At 40.2% G+C, this 14,984-nt stretch overlaps 2 protein-coding genes and 1 pseudogene across 3 annotated transcripts in view; 2 read left to right on the top strand and 1 right to left on the bottom strand.

Annotated features, from left to right (window-relative positions):
* LOC144662800 (fibroblast growth factor receptor 1-A-like) overlaps positions 1–14,984 on the top strand; it is a 254,321-nt gene that overhangs the window by 195,245 nt on the left and 44,092 nt on the right. The gene's annotated exons all lie outside the window — the stretch shown is intronic.
* The window catches only part of LOC144662809 (uncharacterized), a 122,645-nt gene that overhangs the window by 94,841 nt on the left and 12,820 nt on the right, over positions 1–14,984 (bottom strand). The window contains exon 1 of one of the 2 annotated variants that reach the window (XM_078523755.1): positions 10,922–10,943. The exons of the other annotated variant lie outside the window; for it this stretch is intronic. The gene's annotated coding sequence lies outside the window, so the exon portion shown is untranslated. Of the gene's footprint in view, positions 1–10,921; positions 10,944–14,984 lie in introns of those variants that run through there. 2 annotated transcript variants of the gene reach the window in all.
* LOC144663153 (uncharacterized) lies at positions 11,430–13,098 on the top strand (annotated as a pseudogene).

Below are 14,984 nucleotides of genomic sequence, written 5' to 3'. Positions count from 1 at the left end.
CGTTAAACCGTCAGAATAAACACCATAAATAAGGTCTAAAAATAAAAGGTACGGAACTTTTATGTTCAGCCCCTGTAAGTGTTTTCATTTTTGAAGTCGCGTATAAATGCAAATGGAGATTATCATACAGAACTTTCATAATGTCCGACGGTGCGTGGTACTGGTAATTACTTTATCATGAAAGCGAGGTCAGAAAGGCCACGCTCCCTGCTCGTTCGCATGAATAGAAGAAAACAAAAGAAGGTCAAATAAGTTAATCTCTCTGTTGTGACTCGATTCGGCTAAACTATTTTCAAGAATTGCAAATGGCAACTCATTGTTTTTACATTTACTTTTAATTAGGTCGGTAAGAATCTAGAGATATCACACCAACCGTTGTTGTGTTCCTTAGTGCCAAAAAGAAAGGATACCCTGCAGACAATGGGACAATAGTGTCTTACTTTAATTTTACGATTGAGAACCCTTTTAAGAAGAAATGGCTACATGCAATAAGGAGAGAAGAAGGAAAATTCCTCAATGTGAGTAAAAACACAAAGGTATGCTCTCGAAATTTCAGGGAAGGCGACATTAAAAAAAACTCTTGCTGGCAAAAATGACAAAAAATGGCAAAAATGAGTTAAGAGGCGGAGTCGTCCCGTTTGTGTTCTCGTGGATTCGAACATCGCCACGCAAAAGGAAGTAGCCGGCGCAAAGAAACTTCGAAATAATAGCTTCGAAAACTGCATTACGAAAATTATCTGTTGACATGGAGGCATTCGGTTATGAAATAATGGTCCCAGATGCTTCAGATTCTTGCTGATTTCACCGACCGAGAAAGTTACTTAAGTATCGCCTGCATATTGAAGAAGCTTTTTTCCTATTTTGATTCCCTCAATTTCAGGATTTTTCCCGAATAGAAATTGCCAAGGTCTCGATGGCTAAGAGGAAGAGGTAGGGGGAAAGAGGGTCACCCTGTCTTACACCCCCCCCGTCGTTCTGTGGGCAGGATGTGCATTTTGTTGTAATGCACAGCCCAACATATTTTGCATGTGAATATCTTAATAAATCATAGTGCCTTTGGTTAAATTTTTAAGATATTATTGTTAAAATGGGACAGTACTGCAAGTTAAAAATTCAAGAAAAGCTTTCTTAATTCTTAAAGCTGTGTCAACATTGAAATATAAATAGAGTGTCACTTTTAAAAATTAAGATCCTTGAAATCAACACACATTGTTCGCGTTTAAGGGTTCTTGTTTTGCCCAACCGAGGATAACTGGTTTTGTAACTTGTTTATATTTTCGTGTTCAGATGTCTCTGCGTGTAAACAAAAGCGCTTTAGTTGCTTTCAATAAACCCGGAAATAAACCGCCCGAACTAGCTAGATTTTGCAGTTACAGTTGGACTCTCGTTCCTCACATCGTTAGAGCGACTGGCGGAAATACTTTGACTATGCCAATATGATAAGCAAAAGCGAATTCTTTTGGTATTTTCCTTAAAAGCATCGTAGTAGCCAAAAAATTTCAATATTTTTTGGTGTTGCTGAGGATATATCCTTCCGATATTTGAAGAACATGGAAAACGAGTTTGTTTGCCTACAGTACAACGTGTTGACATTGTGTTTACGAGCGTTCTTCTGTTTGGATAGTAGAACATGCTGTGTAAATAGTTCACATCGAATCCAAAACAATGCCGTTTCCTTTCTGAGGAAACCAACCAAAAACAGCAACGCGACGTTTCACTCGAGCCTCATTTTAAAAGTATTTTTTTATAATGCGCAGCTCTTTCTATTAGAATGATGTTCGGAAACATCAAAAGAAAAAAATTCTAAAAAAAAACTATTCGTTTTCCATTGGAGGAGGCTGCCACTCGCCAACAGGTCGCCATATATAAATATAGTGGACAACCAATTCTAAGAAATTCCCCCGAGTTTAAGTTTTTTGTTGATCTTATTATTTTTTCACTGCTAGCCAGGAGTGCCGAGATTGAGACATGCACTTTTCGCGAGGGACAATAAGAGGGAGGATTATTAGGTTCTGCACCGTAGTACTCCCCTTTAGTGTATTGTAAAGGCACCTTGAATCAATTAATTGAGATGTCGTTTATGTTTGCGGTCCCTAACTGTTCTCAGTTTTAAAGTACTTATCCTGAACTATATCAGTGACGGGAACACTTTGGCAGGTAACGTCTTCCGCTGTTGTTCTTATCATAACAAAATACTATACACCAGGCCACAGCTGTCTGTTCCATAAAAAAACTTTCATTTGTACATGCATCAAGGGGCGTGACTTGAAATTTTGTGTAGGGGCACTTTACCTCAGCTATATGCTAAAGTAATCAGTACAGCAAAAATCAATTATTCTAGCATCAGGGGTAGCACCTGTTAAACATGAACTTTTCATACTCCATTAAAACAACGGGTTCAAACTTTTGGCCCTGCTCCAAATATTTTAAAGAAACTGGTGTGGGATTAATCAATTGTTCTGCAAAATAACCATGGTTTCTCTGTCGTTTAGAAATCAGATGAAATTGAGATGCAGTAAATCTGAATTTCCGCTCTTCCTTCCATTTTTCACAATCAGCTTGTTTCCTTGTTTGAGTTTCCAGTTCATTAATTTCATCTTCCTCCAAATTTAAAGATTGTAAAAGTTGCTTGTCATTCTCGCATAGATTGTCAGGAATCACCATTCTGTCTATATCCCTCAGAGAAAACCTTGGACAATTTTAAAAGAGCCTGATTTCTATTTACTTGGTCAAGTCTTGGAATGCATCCAATGGACACAGTGGCCTCAAAGTGTTATTCTGTAAGGGCAGGTAAACTACCAACTTGACATTTGCCAAATGTTGTTCAGTACTCGCCTGATCAGTCTGCTCACTAGCCATTTGAGACAGACCCATATTAGGATCAATTTGTTTCAGTTGCACCTTAAGTGTCTGCTCTGAAGTCAGATTGTGTGTGGTTTTCATTTAAGCATCATATACAGGGGGTTTGATACCCGTCCTTGAGTTGGTTTCAACATCCCTCGTTTTTCTAACATTCACTTCCATAACTAGCTGAGGTGCAATGTTTTGTGCCATTGTTAATTGGGGCTGGGAGGTGCAAGCCAGGGAAAATTGCTGATCGTGTTCCTCACATAAATCCTTGGTTAAAGTTAAACATGAGTGCTAGTACATGATTACAAAATCCGACTTTTCCTTTTTCTTTTCCTTTTGCGGATAAGCCGCACCGTTAGTTAAACAACTCAAATGTTGGAAAAAAAAGTTTTTTTAAAGTAAATTAAGAAAATACAAAGTCGAGTAAAAACTCCAAAAAGCTGTCCAAAGTTGAGTCTTTAGGAAGACTTCATCGAACGTAAACTCAATGAACATTAAAACAGAAAATACTTCAGTCTTACCCACAATTACTGCGCTTCAAAGAACTTTCCCGAAGAGATAGTTTTTGATTTGATTCGTTTATTGCTTCGTTTATTACTTTTCGTTCAATGACTATTGAGCGTGTTAAATGGTGACATGGCTTTTTCGAGAAAAACAAAAGTTTCGGGTTACGTTCGTTTTCAAGTGAAACAAAAGTGAGAAAAACAATAGTATCGTGTTACAGTGTTTGGCAAAAAGCCAGAAGTATACTGTAACTAACAAAAGTATCACGTTACGCTCGTAAAAAAGCTAGCAATGAACTAAGCGCTTTTAAAAGAATAAGAATGTGCCATTTCTGAGTCCTGGCATTTTGATAATTAAATTAGTTCTTGTTTTTTAACCCGCTATGGTGTAAACTTTTTATAGCCAATTAATTGATTAATTATAATCAATTCATTAATTAGTCCTGTAAAAAGGGTAGGGGGTAGAGAACAACTGCCGTGCACCCCAGGCAAAACGTGGGTATGTTTTCTTTACTTCCATACGAAGATAACAAAGATATAAACCCGCGAGTAAGAGCCTAATAAATTATTTTTAAGAACCTGTTAGGCTGAAATAAGCCAGTTAAACACCATCTATATAAGAACCTTTTTAGCCTAAAATTTGGAAATAGGTTGTAGTTTTCTAAAATTCAATAAATTAGGTGAGGTTTTTTTAATTGTTTTGAGCTACGAATGTTGTTCTTTTTAACGTTTAGTACTACCTGGTGGTATTGTGTCACAAAAGGCTTGATTTTTTCGTTTCTTTCAGGGTTTGGTTTGTGCGCCTGCTTTCTGTTTTCAATATCAACTTCTACGAGAGTTCTTTACACTAGACTTTTATGGTAGCCTCTTTATAAATGTGATTGGAAGTGCTTGATTTTTTTCTCAAATCCTGTTTTAGAGGAGAGAGGAGAGAGAGACCCTGGGAACGAGGTTGCTCCATAATATTGCATTCTCCACTATTCTTTGAGTTTAGAGCGGTTTTCACTTGAGTGTCGAAAGTAATTGGCGTTTACTTTGGTTTGGCGTTCACTACGCTTAGTGATTGGTTTAAAAATTTCGCGCCACTTTCTCGGCCAATCAGGAGTAAAACCAAAACCAATCGTGACTCGCTTACGCATGCATATGTTTTCCCACGCTTCGTGCCAACTACATGTATTTGCTTCGAGTTTTGATTGGTTCACTCGATTGTCTGTCTCCTTTGTGATTAGCCAAATTAATAACTTTGGTTTTGGTTTTACGGCACTCAATTGAAAACTGTTCTATTATTGAATAGTGATCAGCATAAAAAATATTTGTTTATTTTGTCATAAAATACATCTTGCCTTCCAAGTGCATCTAAGAAAGGTATACCCTGTGTCCTAGCGTTACAATTAAGAAGGATTTGTACTAAACTATGTGTCTATGATAACAGAGCAGCAGACCTTAGTGTTTTTCTGATGGTAAGGGGATACAAGGGGAACTTTGCAGAGATAGTCCGGGGCCATGTGTAATCCCGTGGGCTTTTCATGAACATTTTAGTTTCTTTGCAGAAATCTATAGTTTAAAAGGTACTTAATCACAAAAAGGTTGTCTGCAATTTTTTTGAAGTTATTTAAGACTTATTTATGCAAATTAGATTTTGACCCCAAAATCTAATTTGCATAAATAAGGAAAACCGAGTCGGGCCGTTATACTACCCCATAATGCTTCCATACTACACAAACCTTTGCATACGTGTATTGCTAAGTTTGTCCTATAAAAGACATTGCTTATTGGCCATTTTAAGACACTGTGAATCTTTTTCTGCGATTTAAAATTGTGGCTCAAATTACTGAGTGTCATTTACAGAACAAATCTAATGTATCACTAAGAAATCCTTAAAAAAACATAGATGATTTTGCAAAGTGAAGCATTCCATTGTTTCTTTTAATGTACAAACTTAAATAACATGGTCTGAATTCCAAGCTAGCTGACGGGCCTAAATATCTAGGTCCTCATCATCGTTGAAATCTCTTGTAACACGCTCTAAATGTCGGGCTAGGAAGGCCAGGGTGGGATAGGGTTTGTTGCAAGACTTTCATACCAGTGCAAAGAAATTGGCACGCCTTCTTAACTAGTGTAGGGCTGATTCAGTAGGGAGTTGCTGTTTATCTACGTATTGTTTCTTGCTGAAAAGCAGCCGTCTGAACTCTTCTTAGCGGTGTCGATGGGATGTACAGCTGGCAGACAAAGCAGTCTAGGTTCATGTATACATCATCTGAGATAGTGTCACTGCTTCCCAGACAAGAGAACGCATTGTATTGGTCGTTCAGCTTTACTTAGTGTATCCCAAAAGAGCAGACACTTTCTTTTTCCACAGATAGTGCTTGTCTGATTACATCCTGAAAAGCGTAAAAGCCAGATAAAGTCGTCACAAGGTTTTCTCGCACCGCCTTGTAGAGTGGACCTAACGGAATACTCTTACGTTTTTCCCCTGTCCTTACAATCCCCGTAGTATCTGGACAAATTTAAAGCCTCTTGTAAATCCATAGCGTCAGTACATCTGATCTGTATCAGGAATCTGAATAATCATGGTCTTTGCTCCTCTGTGTGTGGCATCTAGAGCATGTAAAGACATGCGGGTATCTACTTCTTGAACGCTTCTAAAATTCTGAAGCATTAGACTATACTTTCGAAGTTACTACATACGTGGATTGCAAATCTTCATTGCACTTGACGATTGTGCAGTAAGAAACATAGCCAATCGTGTCTCCTTACTCTGGTAACAGCTCAAAAGATCCTTCATCATGATCTTGTCAATAAAATCATAGACAGTAATGCTGTAAACCACTGCTGTGATTGTAACCTGTCGTTTCTGGCGCGTTCGTTCCTTTAGTGATTTGGGGATATCGTATCGGTCATATAAGACATAATAACCTCGGTGGCGCTGTTTTGCTTCGAGCCGATGACTTCTACGAAATGGCTTGTCAGATCACCCCCATTTCACACCCACGCGATGGCTTTCGCATTGACTGGACGACTGTCATGGCACCAATGATAAAAGCTCGTCTACTTAGTGGATCTGCGGAATTAAGTTGTACTGTAGTTGTCTTTGGTTGCTGTTGGGGTAGGAGGCCATTGAGGACGTTCATCAGCTTACGCAGTGTCGTAAACTGCAATCAGAGGACAAGAGTAACCTTGGATACTCAACGGTGCTTTAGGTCTCAAGTACGTCGAGGTCAGGCCTTGAGAGAGGACGGCTTAGAAACATGCAAGGAGAGCTCTGTCATCCTATAGGGATGCGATGCTACTAGTTGTCTTGTTCTTCTTTGTTTGCCAAGCAGACTTCCATGACTTGAGATTTGCCTTTTCCTTTTTTGATGTCATCTGGCATAACGGCTTTAATGATGATGTTCACAGGATGACGTTACGCTGTCGCAACAGGGTCACTCGACTTTAGAATATCCTTTACGCTTCTGTCTGACAACCAAATAAGTTGATGCGTTCAAAACCGCAGGAAACCCATCAAAAAAGTATGCTTTTTCTACCTGTATTCAGACGGGATTATAAACATTTACAAACAAAAAACTATAAATTGCTTTACAACAAGAATCGGAAAATATGAAGGGGATTAAAAAAAGTTATGTAGTAAATAACTGAGGTAAATAAAAATTAATCTCTAAAAGAAAACTACGTGTTTCGTTCTTTCTTTAATATTCTTTCTATTCATTCTTCAAAACAGTCAAAATGTGTTTTACCTACTTTTTTAAAAAACATCTTATTAAATTTAACAATTCCTGAGTCATAGCAAAGGCATTTTTTGGCCAATCTTGATCTGTATAATGCGTCATATTTACTTTGCATAAAAGCGGCCTAAATGGCTTTAAAAAAATTGCAGATAACTTTTATTTCAATTCAGCACCATAAAATTCTTCACTATGCAAAATCATCTATGCTTTTGAAGAATTTCTTAGTGATACATTAGATTTATTCTGAAAATGACACTTAGAAGTTAGAGCCAAAATTCCAGAATTGTGGAAAAAGAATTACAGTGTCTTGAAATAGCCAATAGGCAATGCCTTTTATAGAACAAACTTAACAGTACACGTATGCAAAGGTTTGTGTAGTATGGAAGCATTATGAGGTAGTATACAGAGCCAAACTCGGTTTTCCTTATCTATGCAAATTAGATTTCGGGGTCAAAATCTAATTTGCATAAATTAGTCTTAAAGTACTTCGAAAAAATTTCAGACAACGTTTTTGCGATTCAGTACCTTTTAAACTATGGATTTCTGCAAAGAAACTAAAATGTTCATGAAATGCCCACGGGAGCAATTTTTCTGACTCATGGCCCCAGACTAAGAGTCTAATTGAATGAATGAAACCAGCGAAAGTTTTAGGGTAAGGGTTGGGGTTTTTGTTTAGGGTTAAAACAATAACCCTAACCATAACACTAACCCTAGGATTAGGGTTAGAGTTTAGGTTTAGGGTTAGGGTTTTTGGTCAGAGTTAAAACCATAACTGTAACCATACGCACACGGTTAGCTTAATGGTCAAAAGATCGGAACAGAATTAGCAGATGGCTTTAATTTACAAGTTCTATATAAACGCTATCAAGGAATGGTTCATTGTCACTCATGTAACATGCCTGAAAAAATACTTGTATAATTAATCCTACACTGATTTGACAAAAGGTGGACTCCGCGATCAGTTTTGGGTCAGTTTCACCAGTCCGAGCAAAATCATGGTATTTTAATTATTGTCTTGTGTTTGGCAGCTGGCTGCAGCCCTGTGGCAGCTTGGCTGTCATCGGGGGGTGACAAGGCACTCCACCTAGCCAACTGGTCTAGCCAGGGGCCCTCAGGGGGAAGGGTGGCAGTTAGTGAATTTAAGCCTTTTGTGTCAGCCTACAGGCACCAATTGTTGAAATAAGGCAAATCATGCCAGCATAAAATAATCAGGCCATCCCAACCGGCTGCAGGCCTTACTAACAAGCTGGGGATGGAGAGCCTGGCACCAACCGGGTGCCACCTGGGCCTTTCCAGGACCATGTTGTATCAGAAATCATGCCAGCATAAAATAACCGGGATATCCCAACCAGCTGCAGTCCTAACTAACTAGCCGGGGACGAATAGTCGGGCATCGACTGGGTGCCGCTTGTGCCTTTCCAGGGCCACGTTGTGTCACAATCTACTGAATAGACAAAAGGTGGACTCAGCGATCCGTGCTTGAAAGGGGCGACATTAGTCGGCCTTCAAGCAAGTCCCACACACAAAAATTGAGGGGGGGGGGGGGGGGAGGGTCCGTCATGAAAGGTTGCACCAGGTAGCTGAGTGGTAGAACTAGCAGCCCAAGGGAGCCCAGGGTCAGGCATTAAATTGCTGGCTTGCTAGGGGAGTTGGCACAGTAAAGTTTTGGGGTCACTTTCACCAGACTTTGCCAGTCTGAGCAACGTCATGGTATTTTAATGATGATTATCTTGTGTTTGGCAGCTGGCTGCAGCCCTGTGGAAGCTTGGCTGTCACATCGGGGGTGACTATAGCCACTCCACCTAGCACCCTGGTCTGACCAGGGGCCCTCAGGGGGAGGGAGGGAGGGTGGCTGCTAGTGAATTCAAGCCTTTCTGTCAGTCTGCCAGGCATTTAGCTGCAGTGTATCTCACTCTACAAAGGGACAACATTGATTTTTTTAAAATCTTTTTTATTTTTTTATTAAAAAAACACACATCTTGTCAACTTTCTTTATTTTCCCTGACCAGTCTCGTCTGATCCCTACAGAATTCAAAGTGTGTACGCAATTCTCAATTCTGAGTTTGTTTTGAGGAGATTAAATAGTAAGCATTGAATATGTAACCGTCGCTGAAATGCTATATTACATGTAAGTATTTTAAAATCACAGGTCGGTGCAATTCCTGCATTTAGCCGCTAGTTGTTCATTAGTCTTCCATTTAGATGATAAAAAAATAATGGTTTCATACAACCTGGCCTGTAAGTGAAAGCAAATGATTGATTTATATTTTCAACAAATATTCTTAATGATTATTCCATTTTAAAAAATGGAACCACCTTATGTGATTAAAAAGAACTTTAAAAAACGGATTTTGCTTTGAGAGGCATTCCGGATTTCAATCAGACTGAAAAAATTTAGGTATCAACAAAGAATAGAAGAGAAACTTGCATACACATGTCTTGCAGATATCTCAAGATTCTAATTCTGTTACTTTTAAGCACGCGTGAGGAATTTTTAAGAAGAATTTGTGATGGACATGGTCTGGTCCAAGTGTAAAGTGAATTGTATAATTATGTATTTAGGTAGCAGGAGAAATTTATCTGCATTTCATATTAACAGAAGTATTTACAAAGAAGTAAAGCGGTTTGTTTCGACAGAGAAGCTTGCATGTCGCATGGTTTGATGTAACAATATATAAAATCAAATAAAATACTATAAAATCGAAGCATTTATCAGTCAGCGTTTTTTCAGTAAATTTTTTCATGTTAATGCAAGCTTCTCTGTCTAAACAAACCACTCTGCTTCCTTAGAAATATTTTTTTTGGAATATGAACGTTTTTTTTTTCAATATTAACCTAAATTAATTTTCTCTTGCTACTTAAACCAGAGTGAACAGTTCATGCCCATCAAAAATTCCAGCTACTTAAAATACGTTAAAATACGTTGCATTTTATCAGAAACAGAATTAGAAACTTGACAATGTTTGCCAGACAGTTTACGCGAGTCTCTCTGTCGATACTTGAAAAATGAAGTTCATATTGAAAACCAAAGGGCCTCCAAAAGCGAAATCTGTTTCTTTAAAGTTCTTGTGAATTATAAGGAGGTTTCATTTTGTTAAGCAATAAAATCTAAAATTGACTGTGATCTTTTTCCAGAGAAATGCTGAAATTCATCATTTGTTGGCAAGGGAATAATGCTGCAGTCATTCTAGCTCATAGGTCAACAGCAAAATCTATCCGCCAAGCTGTTAGAATTTCACGTCTCGCCAGCTGCTAGACATGCAATTTCTTCTTTAGCGATCGCTAGCACATTCTTCACTTGTTTAAAATGCTTCCGAGATGCTTTCAAACATTTTGATTCCCTACAGCCGACTAGGTGATGGAATTTATAAATGTCAAACTCTGACAATCGCAAAATAACCCCCCAGGAAGAATTCTTAGGCTGAAAACCCTCCTCCTCCTTGGATTTCCACTGCCTTCAACCCCCCCCCCCCCCCCTCTCGGGCAAGAATTTCTGGAATCCAATCCATGGGGGTGGGTGGTAGATTTTTTTCTGGAATAAGCCATTGATACCCTTGTGTCATTTCCGTAGGTGTTTTGATTTCTGAAGTCACATATCAATACAATTGATGGTAAACTCTGCATTTCTTTTGTAAAATTGTTATTATTTCAGGCACAATGCTGCACATGGTAATTAATTTATTCATTAATTATATTCACATTTTTCATATACTTAAGTTATATTTTGACTATATAAATCACGATCCCATCTTTTTCTGAAAAAAGGGGGTCCAGAAAAAGCTCCAGATGGGTTCGAAAGGGATTCTAGGTTTGATCTTTTGCAAGCGCAATTCAACGTACCTGTAACAATGACGTGTATTTTGTATTTCCAGCTGTTTGAGGGCGTTGTAAGCTCACATTGGTAAACTGCTTCTTTTCTTTCAGTAACTTTGTTTATTATCAAGGTGGCCACTTCATTTCTGCTGATGCTAAATCGTGTTTGGTAATCATTTTGGTCAAATACTGAATACCCTTATCATGAACTATCATTCCAATACTATCACTGTAGTCATCATCAATTATAAAAAATTTGATCAACTGCAGTTTTTAACCAGGTGGCAGTGTGTAACTCTGTTGCACTATGTAATTATCACTTGCACATTCATTTGCACCTAAGAATGTATTATATTAATAATTACATGCAATAGCACCTTTATTGCACTGTCACGCACGTATCCTAGTAGTATGTATTTATCCATTCTTCACATATAATAAATTCAGTTTCGTACATGTTACCGAACGATCAACATGGTGGCAGCGGTGAAAGTTCTCTAATCTAACGGATCTAGCGTTTTTAGGATACAGCGATATGGCTTTCAATACACCGTTTCCTGCGTTCAAGACGACAGGCGATGAAAAATGCGACTTGAAAACGTATATAGAGCACTTAACAGATTACTGCATAATGCAAAATTGGTTCGATCCGTCGAAAGAATCTGACGCAGAGAAATGGACGAAGCCCGACAAAGCAATGGCTTGTCTCCGCGCATCATTATCCCCGGCAGCAAGAACAGTGTATAAATATAGCCTGGGTCTTAGCGAAGCCGATCTAAAGAAACCTCATTGTGTTGTTGCCGCCCTTAAAGGATATTATGCTGCTAGCATTGGAGTGTCAGGTGAACGACAAAAGTTTCTTTGCTTGCTGCAAAACGAAAACGAATCAATCGCCTCCTGGGAGACGCGAATACGTAACCAAGCAGCACAGTGTGAATACGAAGACTTCGCTGATGAGATAATGAGGGACCAATTTATCGCCGGTTTAACGTCTGATGCTCTTCGAGTGAAACTTATCCGGAAAGGACACAAACACAAAGACACCGCACAAACAAAGGTTAAGTTAAGAGAAGTTGTCGAGGTTGCCAAAACGTTCGAAGCGACTATGGTTGCGAATCAGCTCATGAAAACTGCCCAGGACACACAGCAGGACCAAGTAAACACACAACAGGAACAAGTAAATTTTACGAGCAAATTGACATCTGTAAATCCGAGGCAAGATCAAACAGCAATTTTCACAGTGTTTCTGGTGTGAAGGCAACCATCAACAGCCCCGTCAAAGGCACTGCCCAGCCTTTGGCAAAAGATGTGCTAAGGGTGGGATCACTGGCCATTTCGCACGTGCCTGTAAAGGTGGATCAAGACGTCGACAAGGGCGACAGCAGTAATCAAATTTTGTTGATGATGACAACGGAGAAGAAGCGTTTGTGTCGGATTGCGAGACACCCCCACAGCTTGCAAGGAAATATTTTGCTCATCTTCACCTCATACAAGGTGGGAAAACAAAAGTTGTGAAAGCACAGATCGTCTTGGCATCCACGTGCAACACTATACCTAGCAGTCTACTAAGCCAGTTGTTTCCTGACGTAAAGATTGCGCGGACCAAAAGCAAGATTAACACATATGGAACTGAAACCATTCGTCCTGAAGGCCAAGTAATGCTGTGTTGTGACAGAAGGGGCAAGATTCACACCATTGATTTTCTTGTGGTAAACGTGCCTAATCAGAAACCCCCACTTCTCAGCGGAAGAGATGCGCAAGCCCTGGATTACTTGAAGGTGTACGCTGATGAAATAAACGCAGTTGAAGAAGAGATTCCGTGCAATACGCAGTCACTTCCACCACTGGGAAAACTGACAAAGGAAGACGTGTTACACAACTACTCAAACGTATTTAGGCCAGGTCGCGGAAATCCACTTGGAACCCCTTTGCATATCGATCTTGATCCTAATGTTACTCCAGTGCACGCCTCAACGCGTCGAGTTCCCGTGGCCAAGTTGGACAGAGTAAATGACGAGTTAAAGAGACTTTGTGATGAAGGCATCATAAAGCCGGTCACACAGCCTACAGACTGGCTGTCAAACATCCTGGTGAAAGAGAAACCGAACGGCAAACTTCGCATACGCATTGATCCTAGTCAAAGGATAAACAAGGCCATCAGAAGACCCAAGTTCACAATTCCAACTATTGAAGAAAAGCTTTAACAATTGACTAAGGCCAAAGTGTTTACCATTGTCGATGTATCCGAAGCTTTTCACACCATTGTGATGGATGAAGAGTCTTCTCTACTCACTACGTTTCAGGGACTAAACGGTCGCTACTGCTACACTCGCATGCCATTTGGGATCGCCTCAGGAACGAAGGAATACCAACGGCGCCAACATGAATTCTTAGACGGTTTAGACGGGGTAATAAACATTGCCGATGACATCTGTGTGTTTGGATGCGGAGATTAAAAAGAGGAAGCTGACATCGATCACGACAAAAATCTCATGAGCCTGTTAGGAAAGTGCAGCAGCCATGACTTGCGACTCTCGGCGAAAAAATTGCAGTTTAAATCTTTCTCTGTTACCTTCATGGGGCACAAGCTTACCGACAAAGGCGTAGAGCCCGATCCAGCCAAAGTAGCAGCAATCACAGAGATGCCAACTCCCACTGACAAATCTGGGGTGCAGCGTTTTCTCGGCATGTGCCAATACTTAAGCAAGTTCTGCCATAATTTGTCAGAAACAGTTCTTCCATTGAGGGACTTGACCAAGCAGGATGTTTCATTCCTATGGTCAAACAATCATGAAAATGCATTTAGCTCGGCAAAGAACCTCATTGCTTCAGCAACTGTATTACGCTACTACGACGCAAACCTTCCCGTCACGCTACAAGTGGATGCATCTGAAGATGCGATCGGGGCGTATTGCTGCAAAATGATCAACCTGTTTGCTTTACATCACATACCCTCAACAGTACGGAGAAGAACTATGCTCAAATTGAGAAAGAGTGCCTTGCAATCGTCTCTTGCATGGATAAGTGGCACCAGTACTTATACGGGAAACGCGACATAACAATACATACAGATCACCAGCCGCTCGAGACGATTTTCAAGGAGCCTCTTAGCAAAGCTCCTCGCAGACTGCAAAGAATGATGCTGAAGTTACAGATATATCAGTTCACTGTCCGATACAAGAAAGGAAAGGAACTTTACATTGCGGACACTTTGTATCACGCACCTGTCACTGATCAGCCCACCTGATAGTGTCAGTCCACCTGATAGTGATAGTGAATGGATGGCCTTCAGAAAGAAAGGAAGCCCCAGAGCAACTAAGGCTGTATTGGAACTTCAGAGATGAAATTTCAGTTTATGATGGTGTCCTCTACAGGTCCCATCAAGTTATTGTCCCAGCCACTCTACGAGACGAGATGTTACAGAAAATACACAAAGCGCACCAGGGAGCCGACAGCAGCATAAGACGAGCACGCGAGTCTCTGTTCTGGTCAGGAATGCAAGCCGTAATCAGGGAGAAATGCTTATCATGTGGACTTTGTGCCCAGTACCTAAGCGAGCGACCGCGAGAACCAATGCAATCCCATGAGATACCCACCAGACCGTGGTCCAAAATAAGTGCCGACCTATTTCAGCTGGACGGAAAAAACTACCTCGTTATGGTCGACCATTACAGCGACTTCTTTGAACTAGACCCCCTCGGCAGGAACACATCAGCCAACACAGTTGTCCGAGCCATGAAAAGGCAATTTGGTCGACATGGAATTCCAGACGAGTGCATAACCGATAACGGCCCGCAGTTTGAAAGCCATGAATACTCACGTTTTGCTCGAGAATACGGATTCATTACACGCAAATCATCACCATACCACAGCCGAGGGAATGGAAAGGCGGAGTCCGCAGTCAAAATTACAAAGAACATTCTGAAAAAGTCTCGCCACGAAGACCCCTACCTGGCCCTTTTGGCATACCGAAACACACCACAGCAAGGATACAATTATTCACCAGCACAATGCCTCATGTCTAGAAGACTATACGACATAATCCCCACAGCTCCGCATCCACTTTTTCCACAGACAGTGTCCCCAAACC

The sequence above is a fragment of the Oculina patagonica genome, chromosome 8 (assembly GCF_052425735.1).
Source record: "Oculina patagonica isolate OP01 chromosome 8, crgOcupat, whole genome shotgun sequence".
NCBI classification, from domain to species: Eukaryota; Metazoa; Cnidaria; class Anthozoa; order Scleractinia; family Oculinidae; genus Oculina; species Oculina patagonica.
This window is presented reverse-complemented; position numbering and strand designations above follow the sequence as displayed.